This window comes from Pinus tabuliformis, chromosome 4_1 (assembly GCF_031772625.1).
Source record: "Pinus tabuliformis cultivar Carrire ecotype Pingquan chromosome 4_1, CPIR1, whole genome shotgun sequence".
Classification (NCBI taxonomy): domain Eukaryota; kingdom Viridiplantae; phylum Streptophyta; class Pinopsida; order Pinales; family Pinaceae; genus Pinus; species Pinus tabuliformis.
Genome location: NC_142303.1, coordinates 238,158,221 through 238,169,504, shown reverse-complemented (window position 1 = coordinate 238,169,504; position 11,284 = coordinate 238,158,221). Strand labels below are relative to the sequence as shown.

At 40.5% G+C, this 11,284-nt stretch overlaps 1 pseudogene across 1 annotated transcript; it reads left to right on the top strand.

Moving 5' to 3' along the window:
- Positions 1-769: 769 nt before the first annotated feature.
- On the top strand, positions 770-9,578 carry LOC149175137 (pectinesterase-like; annotated as a pseudogene). Its single transcript, XR_016258529.1, has 3 exons — positions 770-1,815; positions 2,567-2,906; positions 9,022-9,578. The product of XR_016258529.1 is annotated as a pectinesterase-like (transcript).
- The last annotated feature ends 1,706 nt before the right edge of the window (positions 9,579-11,284 follow it).

The following is an 11,284-nucleotide window of genomic DNA, read 5'->3' as shown; positions in this document are numbered from 1 at the left end:
GCCAATTCCGCATTTTTTGACTTTTCATTATGGTTCCCGGATGTTTCGGTGGCCTCTTTCGTGGGTGGGTTAAAACGATGGTCAACATGTTATTATAAAAGTATTTGGTGAATAAATGGTAGGCTAATGTCGCTCTAGAGAGTTCTTTGGGGAATGCGAGAATTCAAAGTAGGTTGGCGGCTACTTATACAGAGACCCTTTCCCTTCCCTGCATTTTCATGTCTGGTTTTGGCAATTTCTGCATGTACCGAATTGAATTCGTTAGGCACGAAATTTCTATTGGCGATGCCGTGTTAAAAGATCAACTTATAGAGTGTACGACCTCAACGGAAGTAGAATAGCTAGAATAGCGTTAAAAGAAGTCAACTGGATGAGGTGGAAGATACTCCCCACAGGCTGCAAGTTACGTCCATCTGCTTGCGTCTGGCGCGTGGAGGGACCTGTGTGGAGGCCATGGATATGGTCACAATCTTCTACGTCAAGAGCAAATATTCTGTCGCGTGGAGGGGCCTTGTGTGGAGGCCACAACTTCTGTCCCTTGGAGGGGCCCTGTGTGGAGGCCATGGATGTGGCCGTGGAAGACGCCCAGGGCGGTGCAAGTTACGTCGATCCACACAGCCGCCTCACTGGATATGGCATCCGTAATCGATCTGTGCAGTGATCCGGAGTTGTGAAAGTCGTATAGGTTATTTGTTCCAACATCACCTCCTGCTCATATATATATGTTTTGTGAGAGAGAGAGAGACTACAGTTTGTTGATACATTACATTGCAGTTAAAAGAAAAGTACTGCATTCTGCAATGGCTTTTAAATTTAGGTTGAAAGCTTTGGTTTTCTTTATCCTATGTCTCAGGTTTGTCCAGATTGAAAGCGATGAACTGCCTCATCGAGGTTCTCTCAAATCTGCTTGCGACGTGACATTGGATCCGAAATTCTGTGTTTCGACAATGTCGAGCCTGTTTACTGGATCACTGCAAGCAAATTCCATAGATGTCGGCAGGATGGCTCTCAGGCTGGGCATTACTGAAGGACAAAAAGTGTTTCAAATAATTTCTCATGTGCCACGATCGGCATTCAAAGGAAGGCAACTGGATGCTATTGAAGATTGCATGCAGTTGTACGATCTAACGTTGGACGGCCTGAGTAAATCCTTGTCGAATGTTACTGCTAATTCTTTGAAATGGAGGCAAACAGTTGACATTCAGACTTGGCTTAGTGCAGCTCTGACTAATCAGGCTACCTGCCTCCAAAGTCTTGAGGAGGCTAGCGGAAGCCTGCAAAATATTTTGACTAAGTGGGTGCTTAATATGTCGCGAGTTGTGAGCAATGCTTTGGCTCTTGTCAAAAACATTTCTGTCGTTGGTAAAGATTCCAAGAGTCCTCCTGCGCACAGCCGACGCCTGTTATCCAATCCAACGAGTCATGATCAAGTTGATGTAGTCGATAATGACGAATTTCTTTCACATTATGGAGTCGTCAATGATGGATTCCCTTCATGGTTGTCTACTTCAGACCGAAGGAGCCTTCTTCAAACCTCTGAAGAAGATGACGGTGCTTTAGACGAGAATGTCGTAACCGTGGCTCAGGACGGCAGTGGTAATTATACCACAATTACTGACGCACTGAATGCTGCTCCAAACAAAAGTTCAGATAGATATGTGATACATGTTACAAAGGGAGTCTACCAGGAATACATTGAGGTGCCCAAATACAAAACAAATATTATGTTGGTGGGAGATGGCATAAACTCCACTGTGATCACTGGAAATAGGAGCGTTGTGGATGGATGGACAACATTTCGCTCTGCAACAGTCGGTAAGCTGTTTTACTCGTTTCTCTGGTTATGTTTTTAGTTCTTCCTTTGTCGCGATGAAGGCCTCGTGTGAGGTTGAGGTATTGCTAATTTTGACAAATCTGTTATGTACATATTGCATGAATCCAACAAATCCCTGCTTACATTTCCTCGTTTTCTGTTCTGACTATTTTTTATTAATCACTCTGAGAATTACCTGGCATATTTTCAATAACATCATGGACATCCTTGCAGATACCCAGAATAATTCAGAATCTGAACTGTCTAGAGAGGTCAATTGTGGATTTCAGATTCTGGGATATTTTTAGAATTTAGGATATTCTTAGAATCTGATAGTCTGGAAAGGTCAAACAATTGACCTCTCTCAGATTCCAGAATATTTTCCGAGGTCATAATTGTTTAACGAGGTCTTTTCCTAAAAATTGTCTAAACACTTAAAGCTAGATAAGTTGGGTATTTATATGTGGATTGCAGATTCGATGAATATCCCACAATTTGATAGTCAAACAATTAACCTATCCTCAAGGTCAAATTCTCAAATTCTAAAATATTCCCATAATCCGTTCAAAGTTAAGAATTTTTGAATTTGTGTATCATGGAATTAAGAAGGATATGCCACTTTTGTAAACATTCTTAGTGTAGCTTCTTCTTTATTTATTACAACTTCGCTGTCTTCATCAGTTACTATACAGTCCCTTTGCCTGGAGTTTTCTTTTATGGTCGCGCTCATTCGTGAATTATTTGTGATCGCAGCTGTCGTGGGGCAAGGCTTTATCGCTCGGGATATCACTTTCGAGAACACTGCGGGACCAGAGAAGCATCAGGCTGTCGCCCTCCGAGTAGGGTCGGATCTATCAGCATTCTACCGCTGCAGCTTTAAAGGCTACCAAGATACTCTCTACGCGCACTCTCTTCGACAGTTCTACAGGGAATGCGACATTTATGGCACAGTTGATTTTATCTTTGGCAACGCTGCAGTTGTGTTTCAAAACTGCAATCTATTGGCTAGAAAACCGATGGATAGTCAAAAGAATTGTTTTACGGCCCAAGGAAGAGATGATCCAAATCAAAACACTGGAATCTCTATTCAAAAGTGTTGGGTATTTTTAAACGGGGAAAATACCAAAACCAAACAAATTTAACACCACAGAGGAATGCTCTGTTTCCTTTGTTCCAGGATCTTTGCACAGGGAACCTCTTAAAACAAAATGACTCATAACAGAGTATTACACAGCCATAAAAAACATTTTTATTGATTAAAATATAAAGCCTCAAACAACATTCATCCTCTTTGCTGAGAGGGATTTACCAAAACTTGCATTCAGCAAAAACAAAAGCTCTGTCTTTTCTCTCCACCTGAGAGTTCACTGTGCTGGGTTTACTGCTGTAAAACCCCTTTTCACTTTACTGGTGTAAAACTATTTTTACACATACTGCTGTAAAAATATTTTACACATATGCAGTAAATTACATTCACAATTTCAAGAATACTTGAGCGCTCTTTTCTTTTGCATTTCCATGCAAATCAATACATAAAAAATTCTATGCACTACTGTGCAATGCCTTCAACCTGCTTCATGTGCGCTCCCCTGTTCTCCATTTCTTTCATGCACTGCTGTGCATCACCATTCTTTTCGCTCCACTGGTTTTTACAATGGCCAACACTTAAAAATTTACAACCCACCGAGCTCTACATTCATGCACTGCTGTGCACATTATTCTTTTTAGCTTCACCTCTAGTTTTAATGGGCATTACATATATAAGAAACGCACTTACATTGTGCACAGCCACCATGCCCATTAAAAAAAATGCACTTGCTTGCAGGCACAACACTCATGAAGAATGCAATACACACTTCTGCGCTGCCTCCATCGTTTTTTTTGTCTTCATGCTCATTCTCTTTTTTTTAACACAATAATATATACCTTCCTTTTTTTTATTGAAATACATAATGGTCAACGCATATGCGCCCATACCCATGTTAATGGGACTCCACCAAACAATACGAAAACCATTAAAGACCATTAATTCTTCCATTCACGGCGGTCAACAAAAAGTCTTTCACTCCACGTAATGCATTGAATTGACGCAGGCCCGTGCACCTTACGCGATCGACGGCTGACAACACGCGAGGAGATCGAACGGCGGAGGTTCATATCGGAAACCATACAACTGCTGAGGTTTACCTCCCGAGAACGTGACGTTGCGTTACGTCAGTGGTAAACCACATGTCAGCTCTATATGTTCTCGGGTTCGATCGCCGGTTTATTCCTTTCGCCTGAAATCAACCCGAGAGAATCCGGTGCCGTTTTCTGGTCAATCCACGCCGGAAAACTCACGATCACTGCGCTGCCATTGCTGTCACGGTCCGCCTGTAACCTGTAACCTGCTGCAGTTGGAATTAACATTCCAACACTCCCCTTTAATTTCAACTGCTGGGCATTCAATCTTACCCAAACACTTCCTCACATCGAGGGATTCTCCAACTGCTTCTGATGCAGTTCATAAACAAACAATGTTGTCTTCCTCTTAATAGAGGGATTAACCTGAAACTGTGCTTAAGAGCACCTTCCTCGTAACAGAGGGATTCACCATAACAATGTGCTGAAGAGCACCTTCCTCTTGACAGAGGGATTCACCTGTGACTATGCTGAAAAGCATCATCCTCTTGATAGAGGGATTCACCATGTGTATGCTAAAAAGCATCTTCCTCTTAACAGAGGGATTCACTAATGACAATGTGCTGAAAAGCACCTTCCTCTTTAACAGGGGGTTTCACCAAATGACTGCTTCAAGTGCAGTTCCAAAACAAACAATCATTGCACTGCTGTGTGTGCAAACTCATTACATTGTTCTCTTATGCTGATGCATATTCTCTGCTGCACAGTTGTGCCATCTTCTTTACTGTGTCTATCCCACACTGCTGTGTCTACGCTTGCACTGCTTCTGCACATTTCAAAGACAAAATACTCTGTCTTTTCTGGAACAATTACACTGTCCCAATTTACAAATTTACACTGCTGTGTGTAAACATTTACTGCTGTTGCATATATTGCATTTCAACTCAATGAACAACAAATTCATTACATTTACCTTCACTGCTGTAAGGAAAATCTCTTTTGCATGTGCTGCTGTTCAAAACTTCTTGCTGCTGCATTTTTTGTTTGCATTGCTGTGTGCTTCTCCTTTTTCACGATGGGAAAACTTTTCTTCAAGCTGCTGCTGTCCATACACTTGCTGTTGTGTTGCTGCTGCAATTTGCACTGCTGTGTGCACATACACTTGGCACTTCATTCTCCACGAAAAAAAAATTAACACGGGCTGTTGCCTTTTCTTATGCACCCTTGCTTCACAAAATCTTCAGCTTCATTCATTTTATTTTCACAACGCACTGCTGTGCAATTCCTTTGGCTTTCTGCTGCCATACACATTCTCATTCATCCATGTGCATTAAAAATCTGCTGTCCCTGTTTTTCTTTATGTATTTCTTTGCATGTTGCATTGCATACAAAAAAAACATTACATTTTTCACTGCTGTGTGAAAATTTTCATTGCATTCTCAGTCACTGGGCATTTACGCTCTGCTGCGTTTTGCCTTCTTCTCATTTTCTTCTCACTGTTTTGCATTTTCATTCCCAATACAAAACATTTCATCTGCTGTGCATTACACTCACTCTGCTGTGAGTATATTCTCTCACATTTCAAAAAAAACTACATTCCATTGCTATGCATTTCAATGCATGTGCACCACAAAAAAAATTTCAAACTGCTGTTCATTCTAATCCATGTGCTCCAAAAAAAAATTTCCAAACTGCTGTTTTATATTCTGTCTTCCCACTGCTGTGAGGGTTTCCATGCTTTGCATTTTTCTCTTATCTAGCTGCTGCTCTTTACATTTCAGCGCTGCCATCTTTTATTCTTTATGCATTTCTGTGCATATTGCATAAACACAAAGCAAAAACATTGCTGATTTCATCACTGCTGCATATTACCTTTTAGAGGGATTAACAAAGATTTCATTTGCAACTGCTGCGTTGCAATACATCCTCCATCAACAAATGACTGTTAATACAGTTCAGCAAACAAAAATTACAAGCTCCCCTTTAATGTGTGCTTGTCTTCTTTTGGCAGACTCTTCTCAAAACAAACTTAGATCAGCTGCGTTGCTTAAGGGGCTTTCACACTGTATTTCTTTTCTCCTCCATACTTGTGTAACTTTCTTCTTTTGCATGGGTCTAGCTTGTGTAAGAGCCCATGTCAAGTTACAGTCACGTGCCATATGCCCAATGTTATGACACTTGAAGCATTCAACTTTATTCATGAATAAGAATTCATGATTTCTTCTTGTGAAATTATTTCTTGGAGATTGTTGGGAACCACAACATCTATCTCCATGAAATGCTCTACAGTCTTTTGCCATATGACCAAAGTTTGAGCAAGCATAACAATAACCATAAAATGAACTTTGGTACCTGGGAGATGGAGTTTTTCTAGATGTACTTCTGAAGCCTTGCTGCCTTGAGATCCTTTGTTGATGACCATTGCATCTTGCCTCTTTGACATCAGCTACATTTCCTCTTGGAGCTGGTTTTCTTCTTGGAGCAGGATTTCTTCTATTGCAGCCTTCATTTTTCTCCTTGCCTTTGCTGGAACTAGGAGCATCACCATCTCTTTCTGGCTTCTTCACATCTCCTTTGCATAAAGCATCTTCATCCTTGTTTGAGGGTTCAGCTACATACCCAAGTCCTGATTTATCAAATGGAGATCTGTGATAGCTGAGCATGTCATCCAAAGCTTGAGAGCTCTTCATGATCTTGTTCATCCCTTCAACCTTCTTCCTGAGGAGGACAATCTCTTCTTCTAACTTTTCACATTCATTATTTTTCTTTGCTAGTTGTCCCTCAGTTTCTTCCTTGCTACGAGTAGCTTCAGCTGCTACTATTTTGAAGGAGATAATGTCAGACTTCATCTTGGAGATTTCTTCATCTTTTGCTTGACTGCTCTTCACTTTCTTTTCAGCTCCTTGTGCCTGCTTCTTGGCTTCTTGTAGTTCGGACTTAAGGGAGGAGACCTCTACCTTGTACTGTCCAATCTCTTCTACAAGCTTATTCACTTTTTTGTGTCTTTGTTCAAGTTGACTTGTCAAGGCATCTGCCTGCTTCTTTGCTTCATTCAGTTGATTTGTCATGGATATGACTTCTTCATGATGTTTCCTCTTGCATTGATCAAGCTCCTTCTTGAGCTTGGTAAGCTCTTCATTCCTTTCTTTTACTTGAAGCTTGATGAGGTCAAGCTTTTCATTCTCAGCTTCTATGATGGGTTCTTCTTGACTCATTGTCATGGTCAGTGCTCCCTTTGCATGAAGGTCATGCAGTCTGTCCCATATATCCTTTGCTGATGAATATTTCCCTAGATTCTTTTTCACAGAATCAGGCAGCCCATCCAAGATAGTCTTTGCTGCTTGTGCATCATACTCCATGGATTCTTTGTCCATCTTGCTATCATCAATCACTGACTCCCAGACTTCAATCCCCTCAGACATTAGGAAAGTCCTCATCATTATTTCCCATACATCAAAGTTTCCATCAAACTTTGGGGTTTCAAATAGAATGTATTCTAATGGATTGCCTTCTATTTTAGTAGAGGAGGGAGACACATTTTTAACAGGCTTGGAGGCTTTCTTCTTTGACCTTGCCATTCTTATCTAGGCTTTAAATACTTGACTGTGTTTTCTTTTAAATCACTGACTGTTCCTTTAACAGTAACAGAAAGGAAAGCTTTGAAAAATACCTTAACTCTTTTGGCTGTGGCTTCACACTGCTGGAGAGCCTTCACTGCTGCAACAAGAGTCCTTCCTTCAGCATCTTTGAGCCTTCAAAGAGCCTGGACTAGCTCTGATACCACTGTTGGGTATTTTTAAACGGGGAAAATACCAAAACCAAACAAATTTAACACCACAGAGGAATGCTCTGTTTCCTTTGTTCCAGGATCTTTGCACAGGGAACCTCTTAAAACAAAATGACTCATAACAGAGTATTACACAGCCATAAAAAACATTTCTATTGATTAAAATATAAAGCCTCAAACAACATTCATCCTCTTTGCTGAGAGGGATTTACCAAAACTTGCATTCAGCAAAAACAAAAGCTCTGTCTTTTCTCTCCACCTGAGAGTTCACTGTGCTGGGTTTACTGCTGTAAAACCCCTTTTCACTTTACTGGTGTAAAACTATTTTTACACATACTGCTGTAAAAATATTTTACACATATGCAGTAAATTACATTCACAATTTCAAGAATACTTGAGCGCTCTTTTCTTTTGCATTTCCATGCAAATCAATACATAAAAAATTCTATGCACTACTGTGCAATGCCTTCAACCTGCTTCATGTGCGCTCCCCTGTTCTCCATTTCTTTCATGCACTGCTGTGCATCACCATTCTTTTCGCTCCACTGGTTTTTACAATGGCCAACACTTAAAAATTTACAACCCACCGAGCTCTACATTCATGCACTGCTGTGCACACTATTCTTTTTAGCTTCACCTCTAGTTTTAATGGGCATTACATATATAAGAAACGCACTTACATTGTGCACAGCCACCATGCCCATTAAAAAAAAATGCACTTGCTTGCAGGCACAACACTCATGAAGAATGCAATACACACTTCTGCGCTGCCTCCATCGTTTTTTTTGTCTTCATGCTCATTCTCTTTTTTTTAACACAATAATATATACCTTCCTTTTTTTTATTGAAATACATAATGGTCAACGCATATGCGCCCATACCCATGTTAATGGGACTCCACCAAACAATACGAAAACCATTAAAGACCATTAATTCTTCTATTCACGGCGGTCAACAAAAAGTCTTTCACTCCACGTAATGCATTGAATTGACGCAGGCCCGTGCACCTTACGCGATCGACGGCTGACAACACGCGAGGAGATCGGACGGCGGAGGTTGATATCGGAAACCATACAACTGCTGAGGTTTACCTCCCGAGAACGTGACGTTGCGTTACGTCAGTGGTAAACCACGTGTCAGCTCTATATGTTCTCGGGTTCGATCGCCGGTTTATTCCTTTCGCCTGAAATCAACCCGAGAGAATCCGGTGCCGTTTTCTGGTCAATCCACGCCGGAAAACTCACGATCACTGCGCTGCCATTGCTGTCACGGTCCGCCTGTAACCTGTAACCTGCTGCAGTTGGAATTAACATTCCAACAAAAAGTGCAACGTCTCTGCTGCGCCTGATCTCGCTCCGGTGAATAGCTCTTTCCAAACATTCTTGGGAAGGCCATGGAAAAATTACTCTCGTACGGTTTATATCGAATCATATATAGATGATGTCGTCGATCCTGCGGGTTGGCTGGAATGGTCGGGGGACTTTGCTTTGACGACGCTCTATTATGGCGAATATATGAATTCGGGACCCGGAGCAGGAACTACAGAGCGAGTTCAATGGCCTGGATATCACACCATGAATATTTGTGATGCTCAAAATTTCACAGTGGCTAATTTCATTTCTGGTGATGCATGGATAGAAGACGTGCCCTTTGATGCAGCCTTAGATTAAAAAGAATGACAATATCCTGTTGTATTCGTCACTAAGAGCTGCTTCCTGAGTATTCGAATTATCTCCGTTCATTGTTTCTTAATTTCAAGTGTAGCATTCTTTAGAATTATTTATTGTTTTCAATGTAGCATTCGAGTGCGATGCAACCGTAAATAATCCAGAGATATCAATAACAGTTAAAAATAAGTTTCCTTGTAATGTTATGCATTGGTTTGATAAGTATTATATTATTGGTAAGCGATGACTTTTGTACCAATTCATTAAAATAAGCGGTGACTTTTATTTTTTATTTTAGTCGACGGTCCAGATAAATCCTAGAAGGAATAGGTCGATATCGAAGGAAGGTATATCTTTCGTCTAGTTGATATCGACGGCTGACGCGTTAAGGCACCCCCAAACAATCGCTTGGCTTTGTTTCCACGGATAACTAATTAGGCTTCATTGTGCGTGCACCAATCACGTTACTATTCTGTTTGGTTAGCCCTTGTGTTTTCATAACATGCATGAGGTTAGTATTATCTGTATTCTGTGCTTTATTCTGTTTTTCCAGGAGGGAAATTCAACTCTATTGGAGCATGTGAAGATGAATGGCAGATTGAAGAGCATAAGGAGGTGTTGGTGCGGATGACAAAAGATAAGGAGCACATCCGCTCAATAGGGTTTACAATTTCTGAGTGATTCTAAATTAGAGCACATTTATTTACTCCCACTCACATACAATGCCCTAAATAAACTAAAGTTTAACACATTTACTAGTGTTGCACATTAAAATTTATAAATTTAGAGCATTTCATTTCATAAATGTGTAATTTTTACATTCAACGCTATATCTAGGGCATTCAACGCTGTGATATAGGGTGAATAAATTTACATTAACATAGCCCTAGGGAAAGTGTTTGTCCGATGCCCTAGATAAGTGAAAGTTCTGCAAGACACATTCGTTGAAGTTAATGTATTCATATTTTGATGGTGCTTTTAGAAAATTGCTACTGTTATCTGATAAAAAAAGCTACAAAATTCATTTAAATTTTCATGTACAAGGTCATTCTTCTTCAGTATTACAATGAGAATCTAATTTAAATCACTCAGAATTTAATTTAAATTCAACCCTTTTTATTTTAGAATGAAATTGGGCAGAACACTCATATGGTCTTCCACGCATGGCAATTATGAAAGAAGTGCCTTGCACAATAGGTTTCTTTTCTCCTATTTTAGAATGAAAAATTGTACACATCGGACACTCATAGGGTCTTCAACTCATGGCAATTATGAAAGAAGTGCCTTGCATAGTAGGCTTATTTTCTCCTCTATTGTTTTTCTCTTCTAAGTAAGGTTAATCTATTAATATGATACAAAAAAATAGTTACACTGATTCTTGGCCAAAAACAGAACCCGGCCTCAATCAACACGCAGCCATGAAAGTTGTCTGAGACTGCCCCAACAAAGGGGAAACCAATGCAAAAATATGTCCAGAATACAAACTAGAATTAACCACAGTTTATCTTTATCCTGACGAGACCAACCGACTAAAACCAACGTCAAAAACCATTCTAAAACCAACAATTTATCCTGAATAGACCAACCGACCAACAAATTATCCTGAGGGACACATAGATTGGACAAAACCAAACCAAGAACTAGAAGAAATGCCACTTGGCAGACATGACACGCGTCGCAAAGTCTTCCTGAGCAGGTTCCTCCAAAATTGGACATGCCGAGTCATCTGGATTGTCCATCTCGCCATGTCCCAACGCCCGATGGCCTTCCTCCATGCTGCCTACCTCAACTTGCAGGCCCGATGTGTCATTGAGACAACTCTCCAAGGCTTGCATGTCACTTTGAACGTCCATCTCAACATGCGAACTGCCAGCAATGGCTTTACCATGCCTTCTT